Here is a 13,774-nt window from a genome sequence, read left to right as displayed (position 1 = left end):
AAACGGCTCCCCAGTTAGCCGCTAGATCTCCGCGGCGCTGTCTCCCCGCTCCCGTTTGCTATTCTTTGCCCCCCGCCCATGTCGGCCGCCGTCATGCCGTCTAGCCGCCGAAGAGGCAGTAAACAACATCTCTCCATGTACTTGCACAGAGGCGGTTACAAACACGCGTAATGATATTCTGCACACAAACACGGAGTCCCACATTCACACCCCAGATATTCAAACACACACTCGCGCCGACCCCACAAATTATAGACCCAAAGAGGCACACACCGAAACACACGCGCTCACAAATTTGAAAAATCCCATTTACTGTGATGCTACGTGACTGAACATCGCTAGCGTGGCGTAGCTTACCCTCTCCGCTAGGCCCATGGTAATGCTGCATGAGATTTGTGATGCAGTGGGGAGATGCATATGGAAGGCCTGCGCTCACATCTCTCGGTCATGCACCCCATTAGGTCCTGCTGTTGATGCTGTTGCTATCAAAGCTGAAGTAAACTGCTCAGCGGTCGGCCGTATGCCTAAGCACAGAGACCGTGGCAGGCCAGCCAGCACATATACAGCCAGGATTGGCCTATCCGTCTTGTAATTAGGATGTGTGAGTGGGCTTTCGGGAGGTAACTTCCTGCTCTCAACAAGATAGAAGTGCTCTAGTGGAAGATCAGCCGTACTTCTCCACTGAGCTGCTGTCTACTTTTGCTTTGCACATGGCATCCCCGCAATGTGTGACTTTACACTAATGGAGCGCAGGCCTTATAGGATTTAACTACAGTGAAGTATTTCATCATGAAAATTCCTCCACTGTGCAGAATCAACAGCAATCTGAGGAGGATCATTTGCCCAAAAGACAAAGTGAATGATGAAAACGCCCCGACTGAATGGGCTCAAAGATTCAGCCCTGAGTTTGAATAGCCCCTAATGTGTTTGGGTTTTGAGATAACATGGACTAAATGCAGCCATTCTTCTCCTCATCACAACAAATCCAATGGCAGCTTTCACATTTGCTTCCCATCAGCAGTGATTCCTGGGGAGGCGTTATTTGTACGGCTCACAACAGCCCGGCTCTGAAGTGATTGTCTATGTTTTGCGAGGGGCCACTCGTCTTTCATTACCCTGCCAAGATCCATGTATATTTGTGGAGGTGAAACTAACATGCTTAGTCGTTGTTTTGCTGCTTTATACCATTCTTTGGAGGGACTTAGTTCTGGTGGAGATTTGCTCCCTTTTGCGGAAATATGTCTGAGTCTCAATAAAGGACGGATGGCATCAGCTGGCATCAAACCAGTGATTCAGAGCCTTATCTGTGGGAGCTCCTGTTAAAAGTGTTGAGTATCGCTGGAGGAGGTTGCCATCTACCTTGTTTTTTCAATTTTATTTTCTATAGTCCTGATTGTGCGTCATTGCTAAACAAACAATGCCTGCTGTGAGGGTTGGATTAGAAAGCTAGCTGCATTTAAAGTCTTGTTTAATTGTACTTTTGATGTCTTGGTGTTTCACATTTTAAGGGGATGGGTGAAGTGTAAAGCTTAATGCAGACCCCTAGTTATAAGCAAGGTATATGTTTATATATGTTTATTTCAATCGTCGAGACTGTTTTTTGGGGCCGAATTTGCAATATTGCTCATGTAGTACAAGATGTATAACGCCTGTATAATGAAACAAGTTAAGAAGCAAGTGATCTGAGTGATTGTAGTGATGCTCTCTGGAAATCACAATGAAGTAACAATATCTCTTTTTGCCATCGGAGGGAGAAGATAGCTTTCGCTATAGTCAAGCCTCCTGACAGTGACAAAAAGGTTGCTCATCCTATTGCCACCCTGGCCTGATCCCTTTAGCGCGGCGCACTGGTTTTAGGTTTAGACTCGGCCGTGAAATTCTGCTAAGCGTGGTCGGGAGCTGCGGAACATAGAACACGGATGAGCCGGGATTAGGGAGACCCAAAGCCCTGCCTTCATCTCTGCCTCGTGGGGCGTCTGTGATCTGGATAGTGCTCAGTGGGCGACGCACGCCTGTCAATGTCCACACAACAGCAACGGGTCTGTGCACGCAATGACGAGGCCGCGGCGAGTATCCGCAAATCCCCCCAGCCTCCCACCGGGCGCTCATCCACACACCTCTGTCCACCAAACGCCCCACCACAACCTTTATCCAAATCCCCGGCTCTATCCGCACACTCCCTCTCCACATGAGGCTGTTTGCTGTCTATCATCTCGTTATGTCCTACACCTTCACATTGTTAGATCTGTTGGACGAATGAGTGGTCAGCGGGCTATTGCCAGACCTGGAGGTGGTGTCCAAGAATGATATGCTGGGATTACAAAATGAGTCTGAGTGAATTATAAAATACTAACCACACTGGTCGCCTGGATTTAACCAGACTGTTGGGGTTGTTTTCAGTTCAGGCCAGGTTCAGCAAAACAATGTGCCCAAAGAAGATCAGATGAACATCCTGAATGACCAGGCTATTCCATCAATGGATTTCTTCTTCCCTGATGGCATGGGCATATTCTCAGATGACCATGCCAGGCTCACATGGTGAAAGAGTGGTTCAGGGGGAGACATTATTTTCACACATGGATCTCGCTTTATTGAGATTCTTTGGGATGTGCCGGAGAAGGCTTTGCACAGAGGTCACACTCTCCGGTCATCAACACAAGATATTGGTGAAAAATGAACACTGGATCTTTTGACAGAAGCCTTTTGAAACAATGTTCAGTAAATGCATGGTGTAAACCAAATATTACAGCGTGTGACCTTTTTGTTTGGTTTGGTCAGACAGTGTAACTGATACTTAAAATGTATGTTACCTTATACCAAGACAAGTGGAGAGTGAAAGTAACTGGACATTAAGTGTAATAAAGTACTTGCTTGGACCTTCTCATCTTTTGTTAATGGACCATAGGAACTACATAAACAGAAAAACGTCTTAGAAACTTGACGTGACATAAATTGGAAGTATAACACCAAAACCGAACTGATTTGTAGATAGCATTTGTTTAGTCTTACAAAACATGCAACCAGGAAAAGAACATGCTGCTCTGTTTACAAAAAGGAGGCGTCCCAGTATTTTATGGCTTGGACATTAGACAGGCTGCCTATAGCACCATATGCTTATGTCCGAATTTACGCTGCGTGTTGTCACCGCTCCGGACATTCGCCTGTGTGTCCGTGTCGGGACGAGTCTCACACAGAAGCATCGCTGTTGCAAGAGACATGTCGGTGAATATAATGTGGCTCAGTCTTTGTGAGTCCATCTGTGTGCAATGATGACTGTGCACGTCAAGGGCCCATATGCTGCCCCCCCCCCCCCCCCCCCCCATCCAGCTCTCCTCCTCCTCCTCCTCTCCTCTGCGCCCTGTCCTTAGACCTTCTACACTTGTGCACACTTTTCATCTCCAGTCGATACCTATTGAGCACTGCTTGAAAGGGAAATGACAGCTAGTTCATAACTTCCAAAGCTGATCGATAGGTACCTGCAAGGGCTCAAGCCATTCCTGAATCAGCCGTCGCTTCAAGTGCTCATCAGTTTGAACGACCTTTTTACGGTTTGCTAACGTCGTTAAAAAGACGTGATGATGCATATTTACGGATGAGTTGTGAGAAAACAGGAGTGTACTACAGTAATTGAACTGCTATAGTTTTTAAGTGCTCCTCTTTTTATATCGAACATTATAATGAAGGCATTTATCACCGGCCATATTTGGCGATAAGAAACTCTCATATTTCTGTCCCTTTTTGTTGGACAGTAACAAAATGAAGCCCTGGCTGCAAGAATACTTGTAACCATTAGTGCTGGGACGATACACTTTTGTCACGATCCGATATGTATCAAGATACTCAAGGGCCGATCCAATACATATTTCGATACAGTCATTATTATAAGTAATATATTTACTTTAAAATGTATAAAAAGAAAACTGTCCTGTATCCAAAGTTTATAAACCAGATGCCATTTCACATTTATTGAAATGTTGAGATTGAAAAGTGCAGTTATACAAAATGTGACAAAGTGCTTTTACTGGAAAACCAAGGAGTGCAGGATAAAAATGGCTCCAAAGACAAATATTGAAAGTATTGTGATGCAGTACTTTACAAAGTATTGTGATTCAAATCTGATTCAATATTTTGCCCCAGCCCTACTGATGACTACTTTTTTATATGACTCAATTTTGTTTCCATTACACTGCATTTTATAGAGCGACAGAAGATCAGTGGTGAAAACGCTCCATCACAAATCCAAATGTTGCCCGGTTTGATCTCAGGTCCAGCCATTGCTGTTGTTGTGTCCTTGAGAAAGACTCACCCCTGAACTGTGATGTGGTTGAAGAAGCCTTCGGCGGGAAAAAAAAGTTATCAACTATGACTGAATACTAAATGATGCACATAAAGCAAATCGGGTATCTAACACACTGCCTGCCCCCCCAAAAAAGAGAGAAGTCTCACACTAATATTTTGTTGAACTGCCTTTTGCATTGATCATGGCATGCATGCACTGTGGCAGTGTTTCGATAAGCGTTTGCAATGTCACAAGATTTATTTCAGTCCAGTGATGCATTCAGTTTTCTGAGTTGGAGAGTCCTCTCCATCAAAGACTCGCAATAGAGTTCAAGTCTGGAGTCTGTGGTGGTCAATCCATCCAATGACGTCTCATGTTCCCGAACCACTCTTTTAGCACAATGATTCCTGACCTTGACATCTTTGGAATATGGGAAGAAAAAAACTATTGATCTAATAACCTGGTCATTTAGTACATTCAGCTGACCCCATTCTTATGGCACATAATGTTTCTGAATCTGTGTTCAATATAATAAATTATGACCATCTGATTTGACCGATTCCTCTGTACATTTACTTTTTGTTCCATACTCAGTATTCCCTCCATCACTTCTCAGAGGTGTAGTGCAGTCACAAAAAAATGCCTGCAACCCTGTACACTTACTTGTCCAAGGACACAAGACAGGCAAATCTTTTAAGGCCCAACCGAGAAAGCTGAGGGCCACAAACTACAGAAGTAAAGAAAAATGACGGTGTGTGTGTTTGTAGGAGGGAGCCCGGGCGGGGGATGATAAATATCTGCTTACTTCTTCACTTATGAGGGAAAAAAGGCCCTTCCTGGCAGAGCTTGAAACAGTTCAGGGCTGGTGTCTGCGTCCAGTTTGGAGCCGCCAGCTGTGGTTGCAACGTACTCCGCCACTCTCCCTGTCTTCCCCTTTTTTTTTTTTTTTCTGACGCGTTCTCCCTCGACCTCCTGTTCAAAGCAAAGTTGGCTGCTTATTTATGTGCAAATTTGCTCTTAGGCCCTACGAGGGTGGCGCGCATGCTGAATCTCTCCTTTCTGGGCTTTAGCAGATTATCCCGCTGCTCCCTTTGGTCCCCGTCGCCCTAAGCCCAGCTGCCCCGACCTTTTGTCATTGAGACTTTTCTCTTCTCGCCTTGGTGTCTTTCTCTCCTATACGCTACCCCCCCACCCCCCCTTCCCTCCACCTCCTCCCTCCTTCATCCAACCCTTCCATCCCCGGTCGCCTTGTGGCCCTCCTCCCCACCCAACCCGACGCCGCTCTCGCTCCGGGCCCAACTATCCCTCTATCCGGCTGTAGACACCACCGTCTCCTCCCCTCCTCCATCCCGTCATTCTGCGCGCTTTTCCTTCTCCACCTCCGTCCCCTGCCTCTCCGTTCCCTCTCTCAAAGGGCCATTATATCGCTCTCTTCGTGGACAAAGGACCCAGGAGGAAGGGGGGGGGGGGGGGTGGGGTTGCTAGTGGGGGGGGCCGGCGGCGGGTGCGTTGCCGCTGCTCTCTGGTCACTAATCGATGAAAGTGGCCCACGTGGAGCTCTGAAGGCTAATCGATAGACTTTCTTCAATCCCCCCCTCCTCCTTTTTTTTTTTTTTTCCTTTTCTTTTTTCTTGACTGTCCGTTTTGTTGCTGACTCTGACAAAACGCCATGGCAGAGCAGAATTAGTGTAGGGGAGAGGGGTGGGGGCGTCGAGGGGTAGAGGGGACACCCCCCTCGTCACACCAGACTCTGGGGGTCTCAGACAAACGCTATATATATTTTTTATGTTTTGGTCGTCTTTGTGTCAGATAGTGCGAGCGATTGGTGCAGCCATCGACCCGTCTGCACCGAGCAAAGTAACGCTTTACAACATTTTCTTTTACGGTATTGATGTCAAGCTAGAAAGTAACTTCAGTTGGCTGGAAAGTAATGAATGCCTTTTTCGTTTTCAATTTCAAGCACTGAAGCTAATAAGCACATTTCCATTAGATAAACATTAGCTTTTGGACAAAACCACTGTTAAGGAGTGTAGCATGGATCAGTGTCTTGTTTTCTTTTTCCATTTTTGCAGTAAATCCATGAAAAAAGTCTTGATATTTTGCCCAGCAGTGACACTTGCTTTGACTTAATATTAAAATAGACACAATTATTTGACGTTTTCTGCACTCAGAGCTTGGTTTGTTCCCGTATAACGCATTTGTGGGGCCAGGACGCTGTTTATTTTGCGCCACAAGGCCTGACATCTGCCTGTGTGTGTGTTGTCTCGTATCCAGCGGCTTACAGAGACAGATCTGATGAAAAGCGGAGCATAAAAAACCTCCAGGATGACCCGTCGGAGCCCTCCTCTGGATCACTCCTCCAGTCCGCCGCTCTCTGCTCCTCTACCCTCTCTCTCTCCGACACGTTTGGCCCTATTCTCCGGCTGCCTCCCCCCCCCCCTGCTGCGTACGGGTGCTGAGCAAACACAAGGCTAAGAGTTGACTCGGTCTCCGCCTCAGCTCTCCGTATGGGTGCTTGGGAGGATTTGGGGAGCTCGGGGCCGATAAGCCACTTCATTGTATTCTTCTCCATCCCTCCTCTCTCACCTCTCGCCTCTCTCTGTCTCTCTGCGTTTCTCACACTGTCTCGCTGCGAGCGCGGTCTCAATATAAAAGCAGTGTCATCACAGACGGACTACACATCTGCTTAGCATTTACAAGCGCGTCGTACAAGCGCCCATCAGAAGGCAAAACAGCCAGATGCTTAAGACACAAGCGAGGCAGTTTCTGTCACTGTGGATTTTCGGGGAGAAGCGATAAAGATTTGAGGATACAGAATTGCATCACATTAACAGAATACATAAGCTTAATGAATTGCGCTTTTTACTGCACAGTATTCTCTGCACAAACTTATTTGCACAGGGGTAAGGCTAATGCAGCGGGATTTCATCCATTAGGTGACATGAAGCTGGTTCAACACGCACTATGACCCCTTCATAGAACAAGAATCTGTATTGTATGATTCATTATTGTGCATTATATTTACATTATGTCATTTCTTTCTGTGAATCAGGGCACACAGAAGATTCCAAAAGTCATGTGTGTGCCCTGACAAAGATCTGGTCGAAACGTGTCCCAGTTTTAAACCAGTGTGCCACAGATCGCCTCCTTTCAGTAGTCATTTAAGGTTTTAGTCTAATTTAGTTTAGTTTCAGTAAAAAAAAGTATTAGTATTTCAACAAATGATTCAGCCATTGAGGTTGACAGGTTGTCTCAAGCTTCTGACAGACAGATTACACCGCAATAGGCAGAAATAATAATGTGAAAAAGGCTTTTCCTTATAGGAGTCGCTCTCCTCATCCTTTGATCATCGCTGATCATCATTGATCATATTTAATTGGAAAGAAACACTGTCCTGAGATAAGATAAGTCCCACTGGTTTCGCTGTCAGTGGGGAGAGAGAGGGTGCAGCGTGCGAGTCCATGTGACTTGATGGCACCTCTCTGTGTCACGTGTAGCAGGTGTGTTCTCTGGCTCCGCGCTCAAGCCCGAATTGCGAATGTTTGACATTTTTGTCTTGTACGTCTCGTTTTAGTCACCAATGAGCTTGTCACTGTTAAGTTATCATAAGAGACGGCACGGTAGTACAGCGGTTAGCGCTCGTGCTATAGACGGTCCCGTTTTTCGATTCCAACCTGTATAGGGCCTTTCTGTGTGGAGTTTGCATGTTCTCCTCATGCCTACGTAGGTTTCCTCCGGGTACTCCGGTTTCCAGTACCACTAAAAACATGTACAATAGTCCAGGATGAATGAGAGTGTGTTCGAGAGTGCGCATCGGGGACGACGGATGGAAATTAGCCCAAGGCTACAATCCAGTGTGGTGTGTTTACATGCATGAGACCCATGTATGTTCATTAATATGCTCTGTCCCAGCCAAATAAACCAATAAACAAACAAAGGGAAAAAAGGGGGCCTAAACAAAATCATTACATCATCTTCATTGTTGACAGTCCAAGGCATGAGGACAAACTCTTTGGCAATTTTTTGAATGCTTGCGAATGATTTGAGTAAAAACATTGCATAACAATTGTAAGAGTTGTAGTATTTGGTTCATCAAATGTATCAAAAGCAGGTTCTTTATATTGGCTGCACTGATTTGGAGAAGCCTGGCCTCTGAAATGTGTATTATGCTTATAATGCCTATAATGCATGGTAAGAAAAGATTTTAGGCATAAAACATTTGATGAAGATAGTGTTGCAATATCACAACATTCCCAATATATCTTCACCCAAAACCATTTTATGTTTTCATCACAATAAAATCCACAACCGAGCGGCGGCGTCTTCCAGTTGGCTCCCAGGTCCCGCTGCCTCCCGCCCCATCTCTGCGCACACACCTGTCTGACTGGATATTTAACAGGTTTTTCCCCCTGCTCCCTGTAACCTTCCTAACAGCCGCGCAAAGAAACAATTACGCTCAACTCTGCCACCGAAATGACAATTCAACATCCCTTCACTTCTCACCACCCGAGTGTTAATCGCATGTGGTAATTGCCTTCCTGCCGCATCTTCACAGTCACTTTATTAGCCTCCTAACAAGGCTGTTTCAAATATAAATAGCAGCCAATGAAATGCCAATTAACCTTGCAAATGTGTATAAGTGACTGTCCGGAGACGCGCGTATCGACGAGGCCTGACGACGTGAGAGAAGGCGGGGATAACTCGAGTCAGCGTTGGGGTAACGGAGGATGAAAATGAAAGCCCCCCCCCCCCCCCCCCCAAAAAAAAAAGGCGCACGTATAGAAAGGAGTGAGAGATGATGCTGCCCCCAAAAGGCAAACTGCTCCCACGGGCCATTGTTTGTTGTGTCTGCGCCCGACTATTGTTTGGCTGCCTATTAACCTCTTGGCCTCCCGGTTTGCGCGAGTGGGAAAGGAAAGGATGGCTGGATTCAAAATGACAGACACGGCCGCAGTGACACGGGAGGTGAGCCGCGGGTTTAGCAGGGGCTCAGGGGTACATGCAGGGACCCTATAGCTGTCTGGCTAAATAAAGAAGCAGGGCCAAAGGGGGAAAAAAAAAAGGGACGTGCGGGGTTTCGAAATGGGAGGGGGTGCGCCTGGATGGCCAGAAGGGGGAGGAGTTGGTCAGCGCATGATGTATCGCATTCTAAAAAAAAAAACCCAAACATAACAGCTGAGCGGGTTCTCTCGTCATTTAGGTCAGGTCAGGTTTACCATTAAATGATTAGGTTAGGATTTACACATAATCCACATAAACAGCGGATCACTTTCAGTTAGGGCTGTACGCCATATGACCGTCACAAATCTGCTTTGCTCCCTCGTCACAAACTTTAGCCACTCGTGCGTGTTTGAGTAATCTCTGAATCTTCCCTCATGTTCTCAGTGTTGCAGCGGCAGCTCCTGCAATTCTCCCCTGTTTTCCCAGAGCTCTTTCCACGGCACAACATAACCAGGAAGTACTTTATTATACCCTACGATCTTTGGCAAACATCCAACGAAGCTTCACTATTATTAAAGGGACTACACGGAGTTAAAAAATTGTAAAATTATCTAATTTCCTCCCCCTAAATGTTCCAACAATGTCCTAAGGTGTAGAATGAGCTCAGACCTGTTCACCACAACTGCCTCTAAAATCCGGCACTGTCACTCAAAAAGGTATCACTTCGGGTCCGAATTGCCGTCATGCACGAGCTTAATATAGAAGGTGCAGTTACACGTATGACCTGAGGTGGCAGTAGTGAGTATAAAATGGCTAACTTGCATCTAGCCGCTTTAAGCAACTAGTCTGGACATGCTTTAAACTAACTAAAAAACAAAACTTGCATGTGACGGCTTGTTCTGAAGGGGTGCGACACAAGGGGGGAAGGGTGGGGTTAGGGACAGAACGCTTGGTGTTTTAGATCAATGTAGCATTTCCTAACCAACAAAGATAAGAAGAAGCCGTCTGAGAACCCTTTATTTTGTGTCCACTTTTGGTTTTGCTGTGTAAATGCTGTTTAACTCATGGGCCAATCCATCAAAATATACACATTATTGTGTTTAAAGTCATTTCTACTCGGATGCTTGGCGCGATCAAACTGCATTTACCCAATACAGTAGATAAAACATCAATATATAGTCGTATGAAACACGATAAACTTGCCACACTATCGCCTTTCTCCCAGGTGAGATTGGGTGGTCACAGCTCTTTGCAAATGAAAATCCCTTCATGAATAAATGTTCTCTAACCAGTGCGACACCACAACAACATCCCTGCTGGACAAATCTCCCATCTCTGTACAGGGGGACACTCCATTTCCTCTGCGCGCTGGATCCCTCTTCCCGTGTGTCCGAGCATTACCGGATTGGGCGCGCTAACTCCCCGGAATTTCACCTGCGCTCTAGTCAAGAGTGCAACAACAACTCCCGCCACGCAGCGAGAGGCGGCGGGTTGGCGCCGGCCGCCCCGGGAGGATGAACCGCGGGATTGTGGAAGTCCTGCGGGTAAATCGGAAATGGCGGGGAAGATACTTGGAGAAAAGTTGTGCGGATCAGATGGAGCTGTCAAGCGGGGCAACGAGATGAGAGAGCCTGCAGGGTGAGGGGGGAGTTGGGAGATGGAAGCCGGGCAGGGGAGCTGAGACAGGAGAGCTTAGAGCCAGGATCAGGGCTGTTTTACAGGAAACTGTCAAAGGTGGAGGAGAAAGAGCAGCGGAGATAGTGCGACCTGGGAGTCAATGAGGTGAAGACATGTGAAAAGGTTTTAGCGCTAAATAATTCCCACAAAGATTAGAGACAGAAAGTAGGTTAAACTTTCTAAAATTTGGGATCTTTTTTTTATTTTGCGTTGGAAATGGATGTGTGTCTTGTTTCAATTGGAGCAGTGTGGGCGAGGTCAGGGCCAGCAAAGTTTTTGTTTGCAAGAACTAGAAGTGATTCCTATAAGGCCCTGTGCCTGACGTTTGCTCTGTTTTACAGTAAAAATGTGTTACAAAAGTTGCAACTCTGATATGGACTTTTTAAAATTATTATTAAAATGGATTTTAGTCAATCAAGACCCGAAGAACAGGTCAGGGGTATTGTTTTATCTATACTGAACTCTTCACCCTGTGGCAAAAAGTCATTTTAATCAGATTGTGGCTCAGTGCTGAGATTAGTTGGCGTTCCGTGATGGTAAACTCCTCTTTGCCGTCTGAAAGATGTACAATGTGAATATGAACACACGCTCATGAAGAATTGGAATGTACGGTATGGTTTAAGAGAGCGATTAATGAGCAAACAGTTTACATTTATTTGAACTCACTCTGTTGAAGTTTCTAGAAGAGACAAATTGGCTTTGGGTCAAAAGTGAAACTGAAATTAATTATATAAATGTCCAATTGAATGTCTTTTTAACCTAGAAGATGTGTGTTAACCTCCTGGATGACTGGGAATTTGCACCATTTTATTGTGTTTCATTATAAGGCAAGGCAAGGCAAGTTTATTTGTAGAGCACAATTCATGCACAAGGCAATTCAAAGTGCTTCACAGTTGCATAAATACAAGAAAGCAAATAGAATCAACAAAAACATCAACATAAAATGTATCAATTACAGTAAAAGGCAAGAGTGCAGATAAAATATAAGAATGGAATGTATTAAGAATGGGTTCTAATGAATGATAACAATAATGTTAAATATGCATACACTCTGCATATGCATATGTATATGTGTGTGTGTATCTGTGCATGTATGTATGTATGTGTATGCATACTTTTTATTTTATTTTATTTTTCTTCAATATGTAAGCTCCCCCCTTGCTGTGTTGCTGAGCATCTGTGTGTGTGTTGTGTTATGAAAATGAAAATTAATAAAAAATATTTGGATAAAATAAAATATGCATACACTCTTTACATTTTGATTGCCTACCTGAACCTCTTTCTACTGTCTTCAATACGTAAGAATACTGCTTTAAGATCTTCCTAAAGTTCCAAGATGTGAAACTCTACAGGACGACTCAACATGACATATGAGCAGTGTTTAATGTGCGCCCGTGTGTCGGCCCCTCTCTCGTCCCGGGAGCCTGGGAAACTGGTGTTAAATTACTTGGAAAGAGGTACTGGGCTGCTGTCAGGACGCGCTGTGGCCCGGGTGCACAGTGCAGTGGATGGACGTGGCAGTGGCTCGTGCCCCCCGGTGAGCTGTGTCAGACCTTATGACCGCATTGGGCAGCCACGCACACACGCACAAGGACACACATGGAGATTACAGTCAAAGCAAGCCAAGGAGAACTACTCTCTTTGGTCACCAAGTTATCTCTGCGGGGTCGGATACTGTCCTCTGCCGTTTGGGAACATTCAAAACATGATCTACTCCAGCAGTAGAACAAGGTGACAGTGACAGTGGGTCAGTCCCAGCTAAACTGCACTTGACTTTTTTTTTTTTGGCTTCTAACCATGTTCTAAGGTTGTTCTCTTGAGGTTTTTCTCCGGCAGATGCTCTCCAATCTGTATTTCCTGGATTGTGTGCTGTCATAAATTGAGAGGCACTGATCCAGCTTTTTGCTTCTGATAGTGATACTTGGGGGGTTTAGTATCTGCAAATATCCGAGATTAATCTATACCAAGAGACTCTTTAATGTGTTTGCTGTGAGTGAAAAACTGAATGGTCCTCTTTTCTCTATTTTGAGATCAATTAAGTGTTATATTTTCTTGCAAATGAGATGTGGTATATTAATTATTATGTCTATTAATAAACTGTATTGGAAAAACATCAAACAACGATCCAAGGACTTTTCTACTCTAGCTTTCCTTGGGTATATGACACATTATAACAACTCACGTAAAGTGACCTGATCATTACAATATTCTATGACAGCATTTCATAAACTAAAATGTCTGATGAAGGCCCAACACTGCCCGAAACGTTACATCATCCTGTGGTGCTAATAAAATGATGCTTGGGAGCTCAAGCTGTGCAGAGTCATCTCCATTTTTTTCATGAACTAAAATGCAAACATGTGGCCACTCCAGCGGGGGCCAATATCATGTTATCAGGCTACTTTAGGTGATCCAATCATAGTTTCTGTCCCAGCCATAGATTTGCTTACAGCATGTCCATATTCAATAAGATTTAGTTGGTGAAAGTTAAAACAGGATATTTGCGTTGGAGCCGATACATACAGTATATCATTACCGTGCAGAGTGCACTTCATCCAAACTTTAAGATGCGCAGTAACAGCTCTGTGTGATAGAGCCACAATTATGCATAAAATGTCCACTTTAGAGTTTAAAAAAAAAATATTTTTATCTTTGGCTCAATTTTGTAGATTGGTTTCGATGTTATTTTGTACAGTAACTGCCAGACTAGTATTTAATTAGGAACTTATGTCATTATGAGATATGCCTTGGTGGAGTTTCTTGTACCTGTCAACACTGCAAATAGATCTATTCAGATGTACCGTGCAGTGAGTGCATGATCTCCAGTGGAAACGCCATAGAAATAGGATTATTGTCTTCCCTGAGTTCCATTGTTCA

This window comes from Gobius niger (genome assembly GCF_951799975.1).
Source record: "Gobius niger genome assembly, chromosome: 8".
Lineage (NCBI taxonomy): Eukaryota > Metazoa > Chordata > Actinopteri > Gobiiformes > Gobiidae > Gobius > Gobius niger.
This window is presented reverse-complemented; position numbering follows the sequence as displayed.